Source organism: Symphalangus syndactylus, chromosome 4 (genome assembly GCF_028878055.3).
Source record: "Symphalangus syndactylus isolate Jambi chromosome 4, NHGRI_mSymSyn1-v2.1_pri, whole genome shotgun sequence".
Lineage (NCBI taxonomy): Eukaryota > Metazoa > Chordata > Mammalia > Primates > Hylobatidae > Symphalangus > Symphalangus syndactylus.
In genome coordinates this window covers 134,565,588-134,590,266 of record NC_072426.2, presented here as the reverse complement: position 1 = coordinate 134,590,266, position 24,679 = coordinate 134,565,588, and the positions used below count along the sequence as shown (strand labels likewise).

Genomic DNA, 24,679 nt, shown 5'->3' with positions numbered 1-24,679 from the left:
ATTCCCCACATTTACCATCCTTCAATTTGTCTGTGTGATCTGATTCTTCCTGTATATCGGACAAGAACCTGGTAACAAGAGGGCACTGAGCTGGTTAACACTTAAGCCATCTGTGGATGGCAGAGCTAAAAGATCACTGTAATACACCCACTGGGGCTTTGGGAGTCATAGGCACTCACCCCTAGACACTACCGTGGCTTGCCCTGGCTCCTACACCTGCCTGTCTATGTACCTCCCCTTCTATAACGGGTTTGAGTGTGCAGTGGCCTAACAGACAAGCCACATCCCTGTTGCACATCCTGCAAGGGGGTTCAGGGAACTCTCTCATTTCACTATAGAACACTCTAAGTATGTGGTTTAGAAATTTGGGCATTTAACCAATTTCAGGTAAAATAAACATCATTCCATACAAATAGATTTATTCAAAACCCTCAACTTCTAACACCACAATACACCATTTTATGTCTTACATCATAACAAAAGCCAGTTGCTTTACCAAAAACAGGTAAACTCATCTCTCAATTTAGTATTTGCTTCTTGAAGTACTGGTTCATTCTATTACCAACCAGATTCTTTTGTCACAGAGAGAAGTCATAACTTAAGCCAACAACTATTTTTCATAATGTTCATGAAGGTTTGGAGTATCTTAGTATAATATAACTTAATTGTAGGTATCTTCTCACCTCTGCCTCTTCTCTCAGCAACATTAATTTTTGCATGTTTGTCGTTTCTTGAAAAAGTACGGCGTATTTTATCTTGAAAAAATAATTTACATTTATACAATATAAATATTAAATATATGTGCATATAGAAGAGCTACATTATTTGTATGTTATTTGTACCTAAAAGTTGATACAAACAGGAATTCAACAATGATTTTATCATGTATCATATATCACTAATGGATATAGCTAACATTTAGAATTAAACAAATTGTCTTACCAAAATGATTATCAATGTTTATATGGTAATACTTTTCAGGGAAAAAACACTTAATAATTACACTTTTGGAAAATAATTATAAATATTAATTGATCTTGTTTACAAATATGTTCAAAACAATAGTGACAGTTTTTAAATATTTTCCAGCACATTTACCATATTTCTTTGCTTTTGATAGCTATGTAATTCTTTACTTAGGTTTAAGAATATACCCTTTTCCTAAAAGGATATAATTAGATAAATCAAATATGTAGCTAAACTATGATAGAAATCTCTTGAGTTAGGTATGATAAATATAATATAGGACCTCTTTTCACATTTAAAAATGATACCTGGAAGCAAGCCTGTTATCTTTCTACAATTTATAAAATTACAGACAAAGGCAGTAAAGAACATTACCTTCTGGCAGGAAAGGAATATTAACAACCTTGGGATCTCAGAAAAGACAGAATATACCTTTATAGTTATAGGTACCACAGGTGAAACATGGATGAGTTAGATTCAAAGGTTCTTGTTTCTGATCTTTTCAGAGAAGCTGATATTGGAAATGAAATACCTCTGACTCCTTGAAATAAATTACAACCCTAGAGACTTGAGAAGACTGTCTAGGTTCCAGTTTTGTTAACCAGAAAATAAGAATGGCTTTGCCCACTAATCAACATCTCTTGACAAGTAAGTGTTGGTATATTATTTAACATATTTTGTTATATCTATGCAAATAAACCTGGGCAATGAAAAAATTAATGGTATTGAATTCCAAACGTTTCAACATCACTTTCTGTGTTTAAACTATGCCTTAGGAGCAGAGGTTTGATCACAAGGAGGAATTGGGGAACCAAAATTGACATTTTATTTAACTGCCATCAGGAATAAATATAAATTGAATTTCCTAGAGTTGATAAAGTGTGGGGTACTTTGTACCCTGAGATAAACAAACAAACAGTGTAATAGTTTAAGCATTTTCTTTTTGTTGCTGACTAGGAAGTGAGAAAACAAACTCAGAAGCAAATTCCTTTATCCCTGGGCTGTGCAATGCTGATTTTGGAAGACATGTTACATTCTATGTGGATATAGAAATTATTTGAGAAAAAGTCTATTTTTCGTAACTGGTATTAACATGCTAACCCTGGTAATTTTGCAGTTTCTTTTGTCCTGAAATACTTTGTGTGAGTGTATTTTTGTGTGTGTGTGTGTGTGTGTGTATTTGATGAGCAAATCTTTCTGAGGTCTGACTTCCTTGCAAAGTAACCCTTTAGCAAGTGCATTTTGTCTTGTTCTAGTGCTTTTGTCATTGAATCTTGCTTTCATATGGGTAAGTTTAGATATAGGTATTCTGATATTAAACATGAGGTCTTGGGATCGGAAGATGGTCTGTTTTTTACTTACAGCACATCTTAGCACTGGTTCTCCTAGCTCCATTTCCCACAGGGCAATAAGGTAAAAACATGATGTTATCTCATGCATGCAGTGGGATTGTGCTGCAGGAGAATGATGATGGAATTATGAGACTTGGAGCATAAGCAGGGTGGTTGGCACATTGATCCATCCTCTCCTCTAGGGAGAGAGAAACACTGGCATATAAACAAATCTCTGTGGAGGGGAGAAGGCTCTCTGGCTTCCTTACCTTGTGTTGTAAACAGACGGGTGGGGAAAAGTCTGTAACTCTCTTCAGAAAAACAAAAAACAAAAAACACTATTGTTCCTGAACCAAACTGTATTTGGGCTGCTTATTCTCTTGGCCCAATAACAACATGCAGATGAACTGAGAAAGAATAGAGTTTTTATTTCTGTAACCAGGTACAAGGAGAAGGCCTGGAAAATAACGCCAGACAAACTCAAAGTTACTAAGTTTTCCAGAGCTTATATACCCTCTAAGCTATGTGTTTACGTGTAAGTGTGCATTTATCTAAAGACATAAGTGATTAACTTCTTTCAATCTATAAGATCTGAGTTCTCAAGCCCTTCTTCTGAATCCTCAGTAAATTTACTTAATTTAAATGGATACAGGTGCTGGGGTGATTACTTTTATCTTGTCTCCTACTAAATCATGGAGGTTTGAGGAGTTCCTTCAGACCCCCAATAAACTTGTTTGTGGAGGTCTGAGTTTCTTCAGACCCCCAATAAAACTTGTTGAATCCTAAGCGGGTCCTATTAAGAACTTCTTCATTATCTTGTCATGATTTAAGGCCCAGGAAAGGCCTAGGCAAAACTCTTGGTGGGCTTTTGTCATATTCCAGTCCTTGTATAATTGCACTGGCTCTGTCAGCTTTTAATATTTAACTTAACCGCTTAGTCAGTGCTGAAACAGTTGTTACGGAGGCCTGCCTGTTCGGCCATTAGGGAGACCTGGACTGCCACACTATCTCTAGCCTTCAAAGCATTTTTCCTATTGAATCAGGTTTCAACAATGTTTGCTAGTTTTCTTTAATAAAAAGCCTACATGATCCTAGTGTTTTATGTTTTGTAAGCATGAAAATATTAATGAACAATTATCTTCATTAGTTTGAAAACTAAAGAAGTCTGTATGTACAAAACTATGAAGAAAAAGTCATGAAAATGGGAGATAAATATTTGGGTTTTGTCTTAGATACAGGAAAAAAATTTCAAGCATGTCATTGTCAATTAAAGTTGATTTTCTACAAGTCCTCTGTTTGTTTATGTTTGTACCTAATTAATAACTGTTACTGAATAGGTCAAACTGGATATACCATTTGGCATCATAACATAGTAAAGATGTATATCTGAGTGTTGCTGTGATTTGAATCCAAAGAAAAATAACAATAACTTTTGGGTTATTCTTAATTTTGCAACATCTTAGTTCTCTTAAGAAAGATCCTGTGAAGTCGACCATATCTAAAAAGTATACATAAATATTTGATAATATATTTTATACCTGAATTTACTTTTATGATTTCATAGTAAACTTATCACTTATGGGAAACAATTTGCCTTTTTATATGAATTACTTTTCTATGTTAATTATGTATTGTGATGGCAGTAATATATGATCGTGCTCCTAATACTTGACTGTGGTCAAATTCATGATGAAAATTCCTGTTGTACCTTTGCATGAACAATTGGTAAACACAATTTTATATTATTAGCACAGAGCAACGTATAGTTCTAGCATCTTACTTAAGATACTACCCTACTGTGGTCTGGCTGTTTGTGTCCCCTTCTAAATTCAGGTGTTGAAATCATAACCCTCTAGATGATGTTATTAGAAGGTAGGGCCTTTGGGATGTGATTAGGTCATGAGAATGGAGTCCTCATGAATGTAGAGTTCTCATAAAAGAGGCTCCAGGTGGGCCCTGCCCTTCTTCCTTTATGTGAGTACTTAGCTAGGGGATGGCCACTTATGAACCAGGAAGCAGACTTTCCCAGACACTGAATCTACCTGTCCCTCAATCTGGGAATGCCCCACCTCTAAAATTGTAAGAAATCAATTTTTATATTGATAAGCCACGTGATCTGTAGTGTTTTGTGGTAGCAGCCCAAGGAGACCAATACCGTCTTCTGCCCTACTAAAAAATTATTTTTAAGGACATTGTTTCCCTTATTTAGCAATTTGAATAAGATCGTTTTTCAGAATATGCATGGGAGTGTGAATTTAAGTGAAATTCCTGGAAGTCTGACAAGGGATAATCAACGTAATTGTGAATAAATTGCTTATGTGAGGCAAGTTGCTGAGGGATAATTCAGTTCTCTTAGGATTTTTAAAAGTAATCTCAAATAAAACTTGCACCTTTCTTTCAATGTTAGATACATAAAAATCTTGCTGAGTGATGAATATGATGGCTCTTTAGGTTTTTGCACCTGCTTTGAAAGGATAGTTAAGGCTCAAGTAAAATTATTGTAGGCACTTGAAGTTTCTCACCTGTGAAAGACAAAAAGCTGCAGTAAGTGAGAGTCCTTTGAGACCACTATAAAAGATTCATTTGCAAATAATCTCAAGTGCTTAAGAGATAACTTGTATAGAAAAGTGTTTGATATTTGGATTTTTTTGTATTACTATAGCAATTGTGAGAACAAATGATTTTTGCTTCTTAAGTATGTTTTTGGGAAATCACACTTATAATGACTGTCTTTTAAAAGTCTTACATCTCAACAAAAGCTACAGGCGAGTTAAAATGAAGAAACATTTAGATTAGAAAACATTTAGATGGAAAGAAATTTATTGTATAAGGTCATTATTTTGAGTGCTTAGTAGAATTCTGAGCTTCCTGACAATTTACACTCTCTCTTAATGCCAAACATCTCGGTTTTACATTTATTCTTTATTTATTCTTTTAATCTCAAACTTATATTTTTCAGACTAGTTTTCTCACACTAACTCTAATTTCCATGTATGTGCTGTTTAGCACCCCTTATTATTTGTAGGACTTATTAACACTAAATACTTAAATACGTAGCTATCTGCTTAATGTCTGTTTCTCCCCCCGAAAAACTAGTTCCATGATATTATAAACCTTTATTTTCCACTGCTTTCTTTGAAGTGCCAATGACATTCCTTTAGATAGAACTCTCAAGAAATCTCACATTGAGAATAGGTAGTTATGTCATCACACATAAATTATCCTATAAGGAAAGAGATCCAGCAAGGTCATTAGAAATGAGGAAAGTGATAGCCTTAAAAAACTGTCTTCTTTTACAGTGATGGTGGGTGACTAGACTTCTATCACCTTGAGTAAGAAGAATAAAATGCTTCATTTTTCTTTGTGCTTTCAACATATTTTAAATAAGTGCATGCTCTGAACACAAAGTACTTAATTAGTATTAACAAGACTAATGAATAAATAGACTTATGTTAGTTATCTTCCTTATCCAGGCCATGGAGATGCTGATAGCACAAGGAAGGGTCAAAAATATCTTATCCATAATTCTGACTTTTTGATATTGAGGAAAAAGAGTAATAGTCGTGGGATAAGCCCTGACTCCTCTTTACATTAGTGTACTTTTACCTTGATAATGTACAGTTGTAAGTGGGTACTTACTAAGTTGTATTTGTTATGGATCAATAATTACTGGAAAAATATTTATTTTAAATCACACAATTATAGGATCTGAATTACTTGCACAAGCCAGTAAGATATATTTTTCTATAGATATATTGTTATATTACAGAAAAAAGTTTGAAAATAATAAATGTTTTAAAAATTATATCAGTTCAAGACCCACATAGATAATATATTTGACTAAGTTTGACTTACTGAAATGATCATGTAAAACAGACTATACTCTAGACACCTTGATTGGATTAAAGCTACTCAATCAAGATCCGTTTTATTCAATGATTACAGATTATGCTTTACTTTTAGTTACTTTATTAGAAGGCTAATCTCATTTACTCTAAATCAGTTTTTCCAATTTGCATTATTGGAAGGCAGTCTTTGCCCCAGTTATTGGTTCCCTTATGTCATCCCCTGTATACTGATTAAAATCTCTACAGCTTTAAGTTAGGAAGCATGAATATGTATATGTGCCCGTACACATGCGTGCACACACACACAAACTGCAGAAATCTACAAAGTTGACACATCAAGTGCTTAATCCTAATGTTTTGACTGGACCTATGTTTCTTTATTGTGCTTTATTTGTGTTTCTGTGGAGTTGTGTGAAAATCTGTTAATTCAATCTGTCAGTCATCAATTGCACACCTGTTAATGTATGTTCTTATCATAGTGACTACATTTCAGACTTTGCAAGCATGACTGAATTTTGCTTTTCTTCATAATGCTTTCTACTTTGCATTTACAATTGGTTCGGCAGTGGTATTATTTCTTAGCAAACAAGAGGCTATTGTGAATGTAAAGGCAGGTTTTTCACTTCCACTATTCCAACCAAAGTATCAAAATCAAGTTTGCTTTTAGAAGAATATGAATGAAGCATTGCTTCATTGCTTTGTGTTTCATGTCCTGAAAGTGCTACTTACCAGCTCACAAATGCTGTTATTACTAACATCGTAGGTATTATATATATCTGCTCCTATCATGTATTCAGTAGCACTGCACAAACGCTTTCCACATAAGAATGTATTTCCACGATGTGTGAACATGTTTTGAATGAAATAATTAAGCCAGCAAAATCTAAACATTCCCTACTGACCATTAACACTCAGTTCTAAATTCTATTCAACTTTCAGTTACCTCTAATAATGGAAAAACAAAAACGTTAAATAACAAAGAGTCTATAGGTTATTATATTTCATTTTGAAATGGGGCAACTAGTGCGTAAAAACTAGTGATCTCTAAACAGTCTTGGAATCAAACACAATGAGTTAAATATTTTTATTTGGGTTATGTGAATAAGTAAGTGGCTTATAGAATTTTTCACTTCACTCAAGGATTATTTCCTATAATTCAGCCAACATCTGAGAAATATATTTCTCCAGAGCTGCTGCCACCTATACATCTATGACCTATTTTAAATGCATGTGACTTTCAAGTTTAAGGAATTATATTCATTGCCTGTCCTTATTTTCTGTTTATAATATTAACTGGACTTATGTAAGTATAATAACAACAATAGTAATAAACATTTATCTAGAAAGAAATAATACTGTTTCCAGTAATTATTTTATTAATTTTCACCACACTACTCAGTGGAAGGAGAACAATAGTGCTAAATTCAGGAGGATGCCTTAGTAATATGCTGAAATACATAGTGGTCTTGCTCTTGCTACTACCTTCTGAAAAACAAGCACACAAGCAAAGCAGATACTAACTACCTAATGTTAGAGCAGTCATACAGGCAGTTTGTTTTTTTTAATTAAGTAATTTTATCTGTTAAATAATATATAAATGCAGGAAAATTCTAAATGCTAGAAAAGTTTACTAAATGAAGAGTTTCTAAGCATAAGGAAAATTCCCTTCAGTTTCAGTAAAGTTATTTATGACACGGTATATTTGTGATTTTGTGTTAGCTTTTATTATTTCCTGCTGTCAGATATCTGTAGATACAGGGCTGCTCATAATTTGTTTTTTAACCATACTTTCTCACCAACAGGCAGCTTCCTACAAATATGGCATGTCTAAAGGATTTCTCATTTATTCTAACTTTTCCAGCTCTTTCTTCATGGTAAACATGTCCAAGAAATCTCATGTTAATCCCTGGACCATGTTACCGTTGCTTTAAAAAAGGGGTGATTATTTTTCTTTTCAGGATGTGCTGCCTCCTTTAGAAAATAATTTTTAGCCACACATCCCTGAAATCTGAACCTGTAGGGGTTCTCTTTAGCCTCCTTGCAACCCTCTGTCATCTTGTTTTTTAAAGATGGATTTTGTATATCACTCTCTCACATTCCCTGTGTTATTTGACGATTTATGAGAGAAGCAGGCATTTCCCATTTATACTCTACAATGTAACTACTATAAATAAGGTGGTGTAGTGTTGTTATTTTGTACTGAGTCAAAATAACTAGGTCAGTGCATTGAAATGGAACCTAAAGATAAAGATAAAATAAATGTGTATGCATAGTGCAGAAAATATTCATAAATATTTAGATTTTTCTTACAGCAACTTTAACTTCAAATATGTATACTAGGACTATCTAATCAGATAAATAGGAGGTTAAGAAGGCTTGCTGTGTTTTAGAACAGATATGGCCCAGAGATGATCCACGGGGGTCCAAATTAGGTGTAACTATGTTATTTTTATTAATGTATTGGGTATAATTTTGTCTGTATTTTGAACAAATAATTATTGTCTAGACATTTTTGTATGGTACTGTCAAGGTAACATAGGGGATATCAAAGTGAAAATATGCAGTCTTTTATCTTTATGAGCTTGCAATTAGTAGGAAAGGTGAGCTAGTTTTTAAGGCACAAATTCCTAGCCTTTCAGACAGTAAAAGGAAACATTGTTGCATGAATTTGAGTACAGAGAGAATGCTTTTATTAAAGAGCTGGTTCATGAAGATAGGACTTATTCAAAACAAGAAAGAATGAAAATATTCCAGAAGAAGAAAGAGCATGGGTGATGAGAAAATACGTGGTGCCCATATAAAAAGAAAGTAAATACATTTGGCTGAAGCCTTGAAAATACAAAAGATTTTAGTTGAATAGAGGTTTTAATAGTTTTTTAGAAACCCTTGAATACCAGGCAAAGAGGTGTTATCCTTTTTCCTTAGGCAATGCAAAAACAATACTATAAAATACAGAGATAGGTTTTATTAATGAGGAGATTTGAATGGATGTCTTATTTGAACAATTTTAAGTTTCCAAAATATTTGTGTTTCTTTTTCAAAACTTCTGAAACAAAACAGACATGAAAATATCTCAAGTGTATGGTTTTTCTGCTCACAAAATAACTTCTACTTAGGCATAATTTTAGAAAATAGAGTTTGCTCTGCTTTTCATGTATCAGTGAGGAAAATATTATGTATTTTGCCCCTCTTGCTAAATTGCTGTCCATTATGGAAAGATAAGTGTGAAAACATGTAAGGTTTCCTTCTGTTTGTACCTTCATTAGGAATTTCAACTAGTAATTAGCAAAATTGACAATACTGCAATGAAGTTAGCAAAGCTTAAACTCTGGAGCTTCCACTTTCATGAGATTTTCCCAGAGCCTAGGCAAGGGCTGAGGATGTTTGTTCTTCAAGTTCTATATTTTTGTAAGATTTTCAAAGTAAGATTTTAAATACAATTACTAAAAACTACTACCTCTTAATTGTTTATCTTACTGTCTGTCACTTTTTCTCTCATACTGGCTGATACTGGACAAAAGCATGGGCCCTTTCGAGTCCCGCTAAGGATTTCAAAGCCCTTATTGAGTCCTTGTTGAGTTGGGGAATCTTCTACTTTCGGTTTAGTGGAATGTATTTCTAAGACTTGCAGAGTATGGCTGGCCATTCCCATTTTAGGAATTACTCTACACTCTACTGAATTACCTAGCATTGTGGCACAGGACCAAAGGAAAAAAAATTACACCATGCAAATTTAATCTATAGCTGAAGCATCTGAAATTATGTGGATAGCACAGAAGGAACAAAAATTAGACATATGGATACAGAAATTATTTTGTGAAAAAAAGCTCTAATTGTGAAATCTATAAATTGTAAGAGTAGTAGTCAGTTCATTGACCCTTAGTCAGAATGGATATTCTCTCCTGTCTGAGTATTTCTATAATTCAGTTTTTGCTGTTGTGCCAGATGGATGGGTGAATGGTTGAATGGGTGGATGGATGGATGGATGGATGCATGGATGCATGCATGAATGCATGGGTAGAAAATGAGGTAAATAATTTAGAGGAGTGGTCAGGAATTGTTTAAAATAGAAATCATCAATGTTCATGTTTTTGGAGCACAAACTGGTTTCAATACTTCACACAGTGAATTTTTTCGTGTGTGAAGTTGCATATTATATTAATCTCTGTGCATTAGGTTCTATTTAAGGGTGCTTCATGGTTCTTTGTTTTTTTTCTGATAAAGTTTGGCATTCCCAAAAGAAATGACATGCAAAATTGCCTCTGGTGTGGCAAAATGGCTTGCAAAAGCAAATATTATAGTGACAAAACTGCTACACATATGAAGAAATAAAGCAATGTAAGTAATATTACAGTAATTTAAATGTATGTTTTTGTAGCTTCATACATAGTAGAAAATTACAAATGCTTTTGAACTATTTCATATATGCCTTTATTTCAAAATAATTTTAAATAGTTTTTACAATCATTCATTCTATAAAAATTAAGTATAACTAAAAGGGAGTATCCCAGCTGAAGCCGTAAGTGTTAAAAGTAAGACCGCCGGAAGCATCAAAATGTCAAATATTTGCTCAATTTGTTTTTGTGTTTTATTAGGCAATTAACTTGGTTGACTCAAACAACACAGTGTCTTATGTAGAAGCTCAATCCTAAATTCGGTTCTTTAGTTCTTAGCTTTAGCTGTTTGGTGTCTGTCCCATGTTTGTATGGTTCAAGGGTAACCTAGATATTTAGGCAGTGGTTATACACAGATTTCGGAGCATTCTTTCTCTGGTTCTCTCCTTCCTCAGGTTTCTCTCCCAATGTCCAGCCCTATGGTTGTCTAAAACTCAGTACTTTTCTTCCTCATGCCAGAAATATTTCACATTTTCTTTCAAAGATTCAGCTATCCAAGTAGCACTGCCAGCAGCCTGCCTCAGGCCAGAAGTCGTGAAATCCACTCTGGAGCATTCCCTTCCTTCAAGTGTCATCCAGTTGGGTTGCTTTGTTCACCTTCAGTATCTTTAAGGTTTTAGTATTTACTCTAGAGTTTATTTTTAATTTACAAAACATTTGTTTCTGTAGAAGCTTAGTAGGCCAAAACCTAAATGGTGGTTCTCTACCAGTCATTGATTGAGAATGTGGCAAGTTTCTGATTCCTCAGAGCTAACAAATGTGAAAGACCACATTCTATCTCTTAGAGGTTTTTAGTTGAGCTCCTTAGCCTCATCCTATATACTCTGAGAGTCTGACCTATGCTATGAAGGAGAGACTGTGTTTGTGTTGTCAGCACTCCCTTGTATTTCAAGCAGTGTGACACTGTATGTTGTATGATTTTACTTTGTCTTCATGACCCAGATATCCAGACTCCCATGTCACTCCAGGATTCAGAATACATCAAATGTGCCAGGGGTAAATCCAGCCTTGTTTTTTGTGCTGGTGAATGGTCAGGCCAGTTCAAGTAACCTTGATGATTTTCATTACCCCTCACCCCCAGAGAGAATATTCTGTTGGGCTAATCCTGATTATCATGTCACATGGAGAGTTGGCAAATTCCCCCACAAGAAAAATTGCTGCTCATCATAGGTTAATTAAGAAGAGTTTTTTAATGGAATTTTAATCTAATTTTAGTTTATTTTAGTACTCATTATTTCCATAGTCTTCTGATGTTTTCAAAAATTGATTTCTGCCAGCATCCATTAATGATGATAACTCTTAGAAAACTGGGAACAGAGAAGAACTTCCTCAACTTGATAAAGAATATATAGAAAGCTTACAACTAACATAACATCATCCTTAATGGAGAGACACTAGAGGTTCTTCCCCTAAAATCAGAAACAAGAAAAGTATATCTCCTTTCTCATTCCTTTTCAACATCATACTAGAAGTCCTCCTGGATACTGCATTAAGGCAAGAAAAAGAAATGAAAGGCTTAGAGATTGGAAAAGAAGACATAAAACTGTCTTAGCTCAAAATCAGATTATTATCTATGTAGAAAATCCAAATGAAACAATTTAAAAAATTATAAACCTAAGAATACATTATGGTAACATTATAGGACACAATGTAAATATGCAAAGTTAATTGTGCTCCTATGTATCAGCAATGAGCAATCAGAATTTGAAATTAAAATACAACACTATTTAACATGAAATAAATAAAAATGTTAGATGTAAATCTAAGAAAGTATATACATAACTTATATAATGAAAACTACAAAATGCTGATGAGAGAAATTGAAGAAGTTCTAAATAAATGAAGATATATTCCATGTTCATGGGTAAAAAGACTTAATATTGTTAAGATGTCAGTTCTTCCCAACTTTATCTATAGATTCAACTCAATCCCAACATCCTAATGTTATTTTTGCATATCAAAAGACTGATAAAGTTATATAGAAATAAAAAAACCAGAATAGCCAACACAATACTTAAGAAGAACAAAGTTGAAGAACAGACACTAATCATCTTCAAGACTTACTATACACTCTTATAAATCAAGAAAGTGTTATATTGTTGAAAGAATAGACATATCAGTGGTTCAGAATAGGGAGCTCAGAAATAGAACTGCATCAACATAGTCAGCTGATCTCTGACGGAGGAGCAAAGGCAACCAAATGAAAAAAAATGGTACTGTAACACCTGGACATACTCATGCAAAAACTTAAATCTAGACACTGAATTTATACCTTTAACAGAAATTAATTAAAATGGATTATATACTAAATGCAAGACAAAACCATAAAACATCTAGAAGATAACAGAGAGGTAAATCTACCTTTGGTTTTAATGGGCTTTTAGATACTGCAAAAAATTATTATCATGGAAGGAATACAGTATGAGCTGAACCTCATTAAAATTGTGGTTTGTGAATAACATTGTTAAGAGAATAAAAAAACAAGCAACAAATTGGGAAAAATATTTTCAAAACACATTTATAATAAAGGAATTTTATCCAAATTATACAAAAAATTCTTAAAATTCAACAGACAACAAACAATCCTATTTAAATTTGGCAAAAGATATGCATCAACACTTTACTAAAAAGATATAAAAAGAAACATGAAATGATCTTCAACATCAGCTATTATTAGTGGTTTACAAGTTAAAGCAACAGTGAGATACCACTACATGCCTATTAGAATGGTGTATTAGTCATAGTTCTCTAGAGGAACAGAACTAATAGGGTAGATATATATATAAAGGAGAGTTTATTAAGGAGTGTTAACTCATATGATCTCAAGGTCCCACAACAGGCTGTCTGTAAGCTGAGAAGCAAGGAAGCTAGTTCGAGTCCCAAAGCTGAAGAACTTAGATTCCGATGTTCAAGGGCAGGAAGCATCCTGCATGGGAGAAAGATGTAGGCTGGGAGGCTAGGCCAATCTAGTCTGTCCATATTCTTCTGCCTGTTTCTTATTGTGGCCGTGCTGGCAGCTGATTAGTTGGTACCCACCCGGATTGAGTGTGGGTCTGCCTCTCCCAGTCCACTGAGTCAAATGTTAATCTCCTTTGGCAACACCCTCGCAGACATACCCAGGAACAATACTTTGCACCTTTCAATCCAATCTAGTTGACATTTGATATTAACCATTACAAATGGTTAAAATTCAGAACACTGACAACATCAAATGCTGGTGAAATTGTAGAGCAACAGGAACTCTTATTCATTGCTGGTGGGGATGCAAAAAGATACAGCCACTTTGGAAGACAGTTTGGCGATTTCTTATAAAGACTAAACACACTCCATAAAATCTAGCAATGGCACTTCTTGATATTTACCCAAAGGATTTGAAAACTTATGTCCACATAAATACCTGCTCATAGATATTTGGGAGCTTTATTCATCATTCTCAAAACTTGAAAACCACCAAGATACCGGTCAATAGGTGAATGAATAATTGAACTGTGATACATCCACATAATAAAATATTATTCAGCAATAAAAAGGAATGAAATTTCAAGCCAATGAAAGCCATGGTTAAACTTTAAATGCGTATATTGCTAAGTGAAAAATAGTCTAAAAAGTGTACATACTGTGTAATTGCAACCATGTGATATACCGAAAAAGCCAAACAGACTATAGTGATAGCAAAAACATCAGTGGTTGCCAGTGTCTAGAGTAGGGCTAGGGGAATGGTTAAGAGAAGAGTAGGTGAAGCACAGATAATTTTTAGGGCTGTGGATATAATTCTGTAATGATGGATACATGGCACTATGCATTTGGCAAAACCCATGGAGCTCCACAACAGAAAAAGTGAACCCTAATGCCAACTATGAACTTTCATAATAATGTATCAATATTTGTTTGTGAATTGAAACAAATGCTCAACATTAATAAAAGCTGTTAATAATGAGAGAAATTGGGCAGGCAGAAAAAGAGTATATGGAAACACTATGTCTGTCTAATTATTCTGTAAATCTAACACTGCTCCAAGAAATAAAATCTATTAATCAAAAAAATAGTAAATGCGAAAAATATGATTTCCTCTATCTATGTTTTTTCTATTTTCAGCAGGAGTCACAACTGGTCATAGTCTACTGCATCCTGTTCATAAGTAGGATGAAAGAAGTCTCAAATAAGTGGAATTTTAAAGTAATACTTGAATAAGTTATCCTATGGAACTTTCAGGGCTTGCTCTCTGCGAACTAAATGGCTCGTGGACAAGTACTGTGTAAGCACTCTTTACAAAATGAGAATAGACAGACGGAGCACCTGAGTGTTCCACTATTAAAACTCTTACTGCTTGATATAGCTGGAAAATGACTTCCGCTAATCTTACTCAGTGAATGGAGCATTAGGCCATGAGTCTAGTTGTGTGTTGAATATTTGAATTCTGTTGTGGCTACAGAATATGTACCATAGGGAAAATGTTTAACAGTAGTAAGCCATAGTATTTGTAATATACCTTAGTTTTTAGAACCGTTTTAGATGTACAGAAAAAATTGAGAAGAAAATAGTCTGTTCTCATATACCCTGTTGTCTCTCTTATTAACTTCTTATACTAATGTAATACATTTATTAAAACTATTTAACCAATATTGATACATTATTATCAGTTAAAGTCCATAGTTTATTCATGTATCTGTAGCTCTTACTTAAGGCTGTTTTATTGCTCAACAGTTGCATCCAGAATACATTGCTTTTAATTGTCCTGGCTTCTTGACTTCCTCTTGGCTGTGACAGATTCTCAAACTTTCCTAGTAATTTTTGATCTTAACAGTTTTGAGGAGCACTGGTCAGATATTTTGTAGGAGTGCCCTTTATTGGAGTTTCTCTGATGTTTTTCTCATGATTATACTGAGATTAGGGGTTTTGTGAGGAAGTTAGCAGAGGTAAAGTGTCATTTACATCAAATATCCAGGGTGTGCTTTACCAAAATTATTTGTTGACATTGAGCTTGATCACCTGGCTGAAATAGTGTTTCTTAAGTTTCCTCACCGTCAAGTTATGTGTTCTTCCACCCTCATTTCCGTATTTACTCTTCAGAAGAAAGTCAGTATGTACAGTGTGCAGTTAAGGAGTGGAGAATTATGCTTTACCTTCTTGAGAGCAAATATCTACATAAACTATTTGGAATTCTTTCTTAAGAGATTTGCCTTTTCTCCCTCATTTATTTCTTTTTCAGTCATTTGTTTACATTAGTATGGATTCATAGATATGTACTTTATAATTTGGGTTATAATCCTATTCAACTACTTTATTTTTTCATCAAATTGTTACAGCATTTACTATTGGAAGCTCTTCGGTTGTCTCCTGTGCCACTTTTGACACACTCCAATCAATGCATTTTATTTTTTAATTATTTTTTTGAGCATTTTCTTACTTTCTGGCACTACCAGATTCTCTAGGCTCGTTTTGAATGTTTCCAGCTCTAGTTCAAAAATCAGCCATTTCTCCAAGGAGACCTAGTGCCTTTCATTGAAGAATGTTATTGTAAACAAAGATCTGGGTGCTCAGTTTGCTGTTACTCCTGCGGTGTCATTTCTTTTAAGTCATCCATAGCATTTTTATGTCAGTAACAAAAAGATATCCTGAATTATATTACTACAAAAATGATATAGCAGTCAAAGAAAAAACCAATATTTAAATCCAAGGAGAAAACAAAATGAAAATGTATGAAAAACAAAGTTTATAGACAGTCCAGTGTTTAATGAATGAGTAGCTGGTGAGTTGATTTATATATTCAATACTTAGATGGTTTTGCTTATCCTAAATGTAGAAAACTGCAGCAATCCTTGGATACTGTGACATAAAGATAATGCTCACCTGGTATTAGAGAATCTTTTTTTCATAAACAGGATTTCTAAGATGACCGATTTTACTGATAATTCTGTTTTTAGATAGCCAAGAACAGAATTACATATAACTTGGAATTCTAAAAGTCTATCAAATTGTTCTAATTATTCCATTTTTAATGCTTATTTTTGACCTACAATATCTGCTTTAAAATTAGAATGCCTCAGTTCTCTGAAATTATTGTCACTTTTCTAATCACTTTTTTTTTTTTTTTGAGACAGAGTCTCACTCTGTCACCAGCTGGAGTACAGTGGTGCAATCTGGGCTCACTGCAACCTCCGCCTCCCAGGTTCAAGTGATTCTCCTGCCTCAGCCTCCTGAGTAGCTGGGACTACAGGCATGCGGCACCATACCCAGCTAATTTTTGTATTTTTAGTAGAGACTGGGTTTCACCATGTTGGCCAGGATGGTCTCAGTCTCCTGACCTTGTGATCTGCCCACCTCGGCCTCCCAAAGTGCTGAGATTACAGGCGTGAGCCACCGCGCCTGGCCTCTAGTCACTTATAAGGCATAGATATTATCATAAATGTACTTAAGAAATGTGTAACTCACACACTAATTTAGAAAATAAAGCAATATGGAGTGACTTCTTATGAATTACATACCACATAAGAATTATTTTCAATTCCTGACTATAAGTAATTTTAGAAAGAAAGAAGAAAGAGGTTTTTAAAGCTTCATTCAATTTACTTTGGTATAAATAAGAAATTATTTATATCCTCATTATAATTTCTAAATCTGAAAACCACAAAAATTGATTAAGAAAAATAAAAATCCACAATTGGATAAAAATGCAATAGAAAATCAAAGATGTCTAAAAGTACATATTCTAAAATTAGTAATTGTTTTAACTGCAGAATTAACACTTTAAGAATGAATTAACAGAAGAATAACACTTCAAATAAAACATACCAGGAAAATGTGACTCAGAAATAATAGACTTATTTGGAAAACTTGACCAAAAATATTATTTACAATGGTACAACCCATAATTCATCAAAATTGGCATTAACCCTAACTTCTTATTGAATATGCGCTTAAAAGTTAACATGGCAAAAAAATAATTTTTGAGTAAAATTATATTTTAAAAGTGCTGTTATACTTTTAAGGAAAAAAGTAATTAATTTCACTTAATCAATTTTGCTGCACAAATTGTTTCCCAAATATTAAAAATGTTTGCATTATTTTGATAAAACACTTGTTTTCATATGACTCAATTTAAATATTTTGGGTCAACAAAACAGAAATGTCAATAGGTCCACTAAAGATTAAGATAGCAAATTTTGAATCATCCTGTATATAGGTCAACACAAAATCTATTTGAGTTCAGATTATCTGAAGTGATTGTTCTCATTTGGAATAATTTCTTTACTTTCGTAGAGTTTTTGGGTACTATTGGTTTCATCTGATTATTTTGTTAAGGTACTCTAGAAACAAGATATTCAGATGAATACCTTAGATACTGGCGTTCTAGAAACAAAATATTCAGTTGAAGCCAATGTATTAAAATAAGAAGAAAGTTGAATTGCATTTCTCTTAAGGATTTTAATATGAGACCTCTGTGAGTCAGTGCTAGAATATAACTAAATAAGGATTGTGGTGAAATGATATGGTTTGGCTCTGTGTCCCTACCCAAATCTCATCTCAAATTATAATCCCCATGTGTGGGAAGAAGGGCCTGGTGGGAGGTTATTGAATCATGGGGGGAGACTTCCTCCTTGCTGTTCTCATCCTAATGAGTGAGTTCTCACAAGATCTGATGTTTTAAAAGTGTGTGGCAGTTCTCCCTTCTCTATATATATCCTGCCACCGTGCAAGATGTGCCTTGCTTCCCCTTTACCTTCTGCTATGACTGTAAGTTACCTGAGGCCTCCCCACCCATACAGAACTGTGAGTCAATTAATCCTCTTTTTTCTAAATATAAACTACCCAGTTTCAGGTAGTTCTTTATAGCAGTGTGAAAATAGACCAACACAGAAAATTGGTACCAGGAGGGTTTGGCACTGCTATAAGGAGACCTTAAAATTTGGAAGCAACTTTGGAACTGGGTAATGGGCAGAAGTTGGAGCAGTTTGGAAGGCTCAGAAGAAGAGAGGAAGATGTGGGAAAGTTTGGAATTTCCTAGGGACTTGTTGAATGGTTTTGACCAAAATCCTAATAGTGATATGGACACTGAAGTCCAGGCTGAGGTGTTCCCAGATGGAAATTAGGAACTTATTGGGAACTGGAATCAAGGTCACCCTTGCTATGTTTTAGTCATGATACTGGTGGCATTTTGCCCCTGCTCGAGAAATCTGTGAAACTCAGAACTTGAGAGGGATGATTTAGGGTATCTGGTGAAAGAAATTTCTAACCAGCAAAGTGTTCAGGATGTGTCGTGGCTGTTTCTGAAAGCACACAGTCACATGCCTTCACTAATGGATGGTCTGAAACTGGAACTTATATTTGAAAGGGAAACAGAGCATAAAAGTTTGGAAAAGTTGCAGCCTGGCCATGTGGTAGGAAAAAAAATCTGAGGAGGAATTGAAGGCTACAGAAATTTGCATAAGTAATGAGGAGCTGAACATTAATCACTAAGGTAATGGGGAATATGTCTTCATGCCATTTCGGAGTCCTTTATGGCAGCCCCTCCCATCACAGTCCTGGAGGCATAGGAGAAAAAAAATGGTTTTATGGGCTAGGCCCAGGGCCCCACTGTTCTTTGCTGCCTCAGGACATGACACCCTGTGTCCCAGCCACTCCAGCTCCAGTTGTGGCTATAAAGGGACAATGTACAGCTTAGGCCATTTCTTTAGAGGGTTCAAGCCCCAAACTTTGGCAGCTTCGATGTGGTGTTGGGCTCATGGGTTTTCTGTGCAGAAGACAAGAGTTGAGAGTTGACTCCTAAACCTCAACTCTTCCTAGATTTCAGAGGATGTATAGAAATGCCTGGATGTGTAGGCAGAAGTCTGCTGCAGGGGCAGAGCCCTCATAAAGAATGTCTACTAGGGAACTGTAGAGGGGAAATATGGGGTTGGAGCCCCCCACACAGAGTTCCCACTGGGGAACTGCATAGTGGACCTGTGAGAAGAGAGCCACCATACTCCAGACCCCAGAATGGTAGATTGACTGACAGCTTGCATTGTGCACCTGGAAAAAGTGCAGGCACTCAACAACAATCCATGAAAACTGCCATGGGAGCTGTACCCTGCAGCGCCACAGGAGTAGAGCTGTCCAAGGCCTTGGGAGCCTACCCCTTGCATCAGCATGCCCTGGATGTGAGACATGGAATCAAACGATATTAATCTGGAGCTTTTAGATTTAGTGGCTGCCCTGCTGTTTCAGACTTTGATGGGTCTTGTAGCCCCTTTGTTTCGGACAATTTCTCCCTTTGGAATGGGAGCATTTACCCCATGGCTCTCCCCCAGTTGTATCTTGGAAGTAACTAACTTGTTTTTGATTTTATAGGCTCAGAGGCAGGAGGAACTTGCCTTGTTTCACATGAGACTGTGGACATGGCCTTTTCAGTTAATGGTGGGATGAATTAAGACTTTGGGGACTGTTGGGAAGGCGTATTTGGTTTTGAAACATGAGAAGGATGTAAGATTTGGGAGGCACTAGAGGTGGAATAATATGGTTTGGATTTGTGTACCCACCCAAATGTCATCTCAAATTGTAATCCCATGTTGGGGCAGGGACGTGGCTGGAGGTGATTTAAGCATGGGGGCAGACCTCCCCTTGGCTGTTCTCATGATAGTGAGTTCTCATTAGATCTAATGGTTTAAAATTGTGTGGCATTTCCCTTTCTCTATCTCCTGCCACCACGTGAGATGTGCCTTGCTTCCCCTTCGCCTTCCACCATGATTGTAAGTTTCCTGAGGCCTCCGCAGCCATGCAGAACTGTGAGTCAATTAAACCCCCTGTTTTTATTTTTATGTATTTATTTTTTTATAAATTATCCACTTACTGGTAGTTCTTTATAGCAGTGTGAAAGCAGGCTAATACACGAATCTATCTATTTTGTATATTTTTAAGAATAAAATGAAAATGTGGAATGATAGTGGAACAAATAATTAAGAAAAGATGCAACAGTTTCAGATTTGCGTGAATTGAACCCAGGTTCATCAATTAAACTTATAGGCAGAGCCATCATCAGTTAAACTTATAGGCAGAGCCAGTTTCATCCAAAAATATTACATGGTATTTTTTAAATAATATTTTTCTAGAATCCATGAAATTGTTAGGTATTTGCATTATGCAAATGTTAAAATGCAAATATGGAAACTCTTTTATGATTTTGATTCTTAAACACTGAAAAGTAAGAAGAAATAATTTCTGAAGAAACTTACTTTATAAATTTCTCAAAGGTAATCTCAGCTGTCGCTTGCAACTGCTACTAATTCAAGTTTTCATTTAAAAAAATGTCCTCTATTAATCTCTGGTTGCACTGTATAACCAATTTAGTTACTGATTTAAGAATGTTTTTCTTGTAGCATACAGAATTTAAATGCAAAATGTGTGAAATTATCCTTTCTCCTCCCATTTTTCAAAGACTATAGGCATTTAAGTATATATTTAGTCATTTTTGTCATCAATTCACTGAAACATGCTTCTTTTTCTTCAGATCTTATCACTACATATGATACATAAGGTCTATGGGTGTGGGCTTAATATTGGACCAGGGAAAGAGTAGTGTTTTCTTAGACTACTTCTAGACAAAGGAGAATTGTTTTCATAGTACTTAGAATTATAGTCAACCCCTATAATAAAGGCAGTTATATTTGCTGAGAATATATTTTACTGGCAGTAGTTTCATAGAGCCATATGGGTACCTCTATTTTCTTCTTGGCTTCAGCTACATTTGTTTCCCTTTTCCCCATAAGATTGCCTTAGATGTCTTACTTATAATATTTTAAGCAGTCTCAAGTCCAGTGAGCTATTGCAACACTATGGCCTTGACAATAAGTAAAAGTTTTCTCACCTTGGAATGGCAGGTAAGTGTGAATATATATTCGTGATCTAATGAATCTATAATCATGTTTATGTACCAGCTGTTTGCTTTTTCTCAGCTGCAGTGAATTTTCTTTTGCTTTTTATTAACTCTCTTGGAAGAAGAAAAAAAAAAAAACCACAGGCTATGAAGAGTCTTTTGATAAATATAAAGTTCTGACATTATGACTTTTCAAATATATATGCACCATGATGAAACTCAATATTCTATGTACACAAAATATATTTATGATATTTATTTTAATATTCTAGCATTTTAGTTGGAGAATTTAGTAAATATACAATATGTGACTACAAATAAAACTGATTAGCATAAGGTGCATTAATCATCCTGTTTTTTCTGTCACATCTCACAATCAAAGCCTTCCTAGATCAATCCTGCTTAAACAGGTTCTGTATTTTCTTTGTTCTATTTTCCACTGAGTCTACTTCTCTAATTTTCTGATCTCAACATAATAGTTTCATAAAATTGCTAATGTCTTAGTAGAATATGCCAAAAATGCTGAATAAATACATTAACTGTGTTCAGAATTTGAATGGCTTAGAAAATAAAATGAAGATGCTAATTTCTCAGAAACCTATTCTGAAGATTAGGAAAATGTTTATGACCTTTAAGCTAAGACCAATATGACATTTCTATGCTAGTTATAGCTACATGTAGATATATGTAAAATTTGGCTCATATTCCCATCCAGCCCAGGGATTTTGGAAATGTCATCTACTTAACCCAGGTTTCAGTAAATTCTTGGATCCTAACATTTTCATGGCTGCCTCAGCCTGTAAAACTACAGTGACTTAATCAAGAAATCAGCCACACAAAGAATATTGTGAATACAATAGATGGCCCTTATGATTTCACAGGTGTGGTACAGTGTACATCGAATGACCATATCTTTGTTTCCCTGGTCAGTAAAATACTCTTCTAAACCCAACAGCAAAAATAAGAAGTGGTTCTAAGTTCTTCATTAATTAATTTGTTTATTTAAGAAGTGCTCATGAACACCTGATAAGAGAGTTACTTTACTGGATCCTGAGAATTTAGCTGTGAGAACAGAATAGTCAATTATTTTTCCTTATGAGATTATATAGTCTACTGCATAGTTGCAATGAGTAGATTAATAACAATTTCCCATGGCTTGAGCACATGCTGGAAACTCATCATCTACCCAAATAACTTCCTTTACACAAAACAAATATAATTAGCCCATGATCACATAATTTTATTTATTTTGTTACAAATATTATGAAGAGGGAAGGGTTGATAATTTTGAATATTTGGCAAATTGTTCATAGATTTGGTTTTTCTTATTTTAAACTAATTTATTAATGCAGTTCACTTTCTAAATGCATAATCTAAATTTCTTGATTGCGTAATATATTTATATAATTCTCATTTTCAAATCAAGACAGGCATTTTAAAATTGCAAGTGTAATATATAATTAATATTCAATTATTAATATTGGCATTCTAATTTAGTCTAATTTTATCTAAATTTCTGATTATTTACTTAAAACAGATTTCCACAAAGAGGGAATTTAAAAATATTTAACATTTAGTGCTAATTTGCTATAAAATATAAATTTTTTAAATTATAGTTCCACTAGCATTGTATGCCCATCTTATCACTTGTAGCCTCTTATTTATACCTTAATTTAAAATTTTTGTCTAACTTGAAAGAAAATAAGAATCCCATGTAATTTTTAAAATTTAGTAATTATTTGATTGCTAGTATGGATAAACATGTTTTTGTATGCTGTGAAATGTATTTATCATTTAATATATTACCTTTACTGTTATTATTAACGCAATATAGTAACATTTGTAAAAAGAAAAATAAAATAGTGTTAAGAAAAAGGCTCCATTTCCTCCCACTATCATCATCTACCAGTTCCTACTACTGTTTCCCAGGCGAGCTCCCTTGACTCTTTTAGGTCATTCTTCTGTCACTTACCACTACATAAATACTTAATATACTTTCTCATATATCTTTAATTTATGAATTTCAGATAATAGCTATTACTTTACTCTCACAATAGATGAGAACTTTGCTCATTTATTTGACCTTACACCCAAACATCTTCCCACCATATGTATATCCCTGTTTTAATTACCCTATCTGCTGCATTAATTTTCTTAGTTTGGCAAACATATTTATTCCATTAATTATCACTTGACTTATTATGAAGGCACTGTAAACATTACTCCTCTCTTAAGTCGCTTCCACCTCTAGATAGCTGCAATCTCTATTGTAATGCTGTATTTTCCAGGTTAATGATTTACATTCTGTTCTTTGAACACTGCATAGCAATATCTTTAGTTTTTAATGATAACGTAGTCAAGCGTTTACTTTATTATATTTATGCAAAAGTTTTCAGTGTGAAACGTAGCAATATATTTCAGAAATAAGTCTTATATACTGTTTTAATGTAATAATTTAGATTATTTTTTCATGAAATACATGGCTTTATAATAGCCAATTATTTTCACAAACTGTCCAACTAATGGAGTCCTATTGAGTCTTCTTTATTGGCTATAACTTCTCTCTCTTCACCTTCAATTTTTCTGCTCCACTGTGGTTTTGTATTCTTAGCCAATCACCTGCCTTTCTGTGGTGCATTTCTACCATGGAACTGCTCTTTTTGGGACCCCAGTCTTCCCTTTTCTTAATTTATTCCTTCCATTGCTGCAACATATCCTTACTACTTCCCTGCAGCAGGTTTGTAGGTTGTAAATGTTTGGGTCCATTTAAGTCTTGAAAAATGCACTTTTCTTACCTATACCATGTGATTGATCAATTTGTTATGTATAACATTTTAAGCTATAATAGTGATGATAATTAACATTTATTGAGCAGTTGCTATTTTCTAGGCACATTCTAATTGTTTTACATATGTTCACTCACTTACCCTTCAAACCACCTTATGGATTTGGTGCTGTTATTGATACATGTATAAGAACTATAAACACAAAGTTTCAGTAACTCAGTGAAAGTCACACAGCTAATAAATGCCACATTCGAACACTGGCAGTGTCCTTCCAGAAACACATCTGCTAAGCATTATACTCGACTGGCTTTGTTTTTAGGAGTCTTAGTACCCATCCCAGGCAGAGATGGGTAAGGGAAAGCTGAAAAGAGAACTTCACTTGAAAGAGTCCTACCCTGACAATGGCCATACAAATGTATTCACACGACCAAGAATTTCTGCATGATTTGAAAAAGTAATATATATATATTTAAGACCTATATTTAAAATAAATGTTCAAGATCAT

General features: G+C 34.3%; 1 long non-coding RNA gene across 1 annotated transcript in view; it reads left to right on the top strand.

The window, feature by feature from the left end:
• LOC134736515 (uncharacterized) overlaps window positions 1–24,679 on the top strand; it is a 157,371-nt gene that overhangs the window by 35,708 nt on the left and 96,984 nt on the right. Inside the window, exon 2 of the long non-coding RNA XR_010120589.1 lies at window positions 1,473–1,614. This is a non-coding gene — a long non-coding RNA (uncharacterized lncRNA). The remainder of the gene's footprint in view (window positions 1–1,472; window positions 1,615–24,679) is intronic.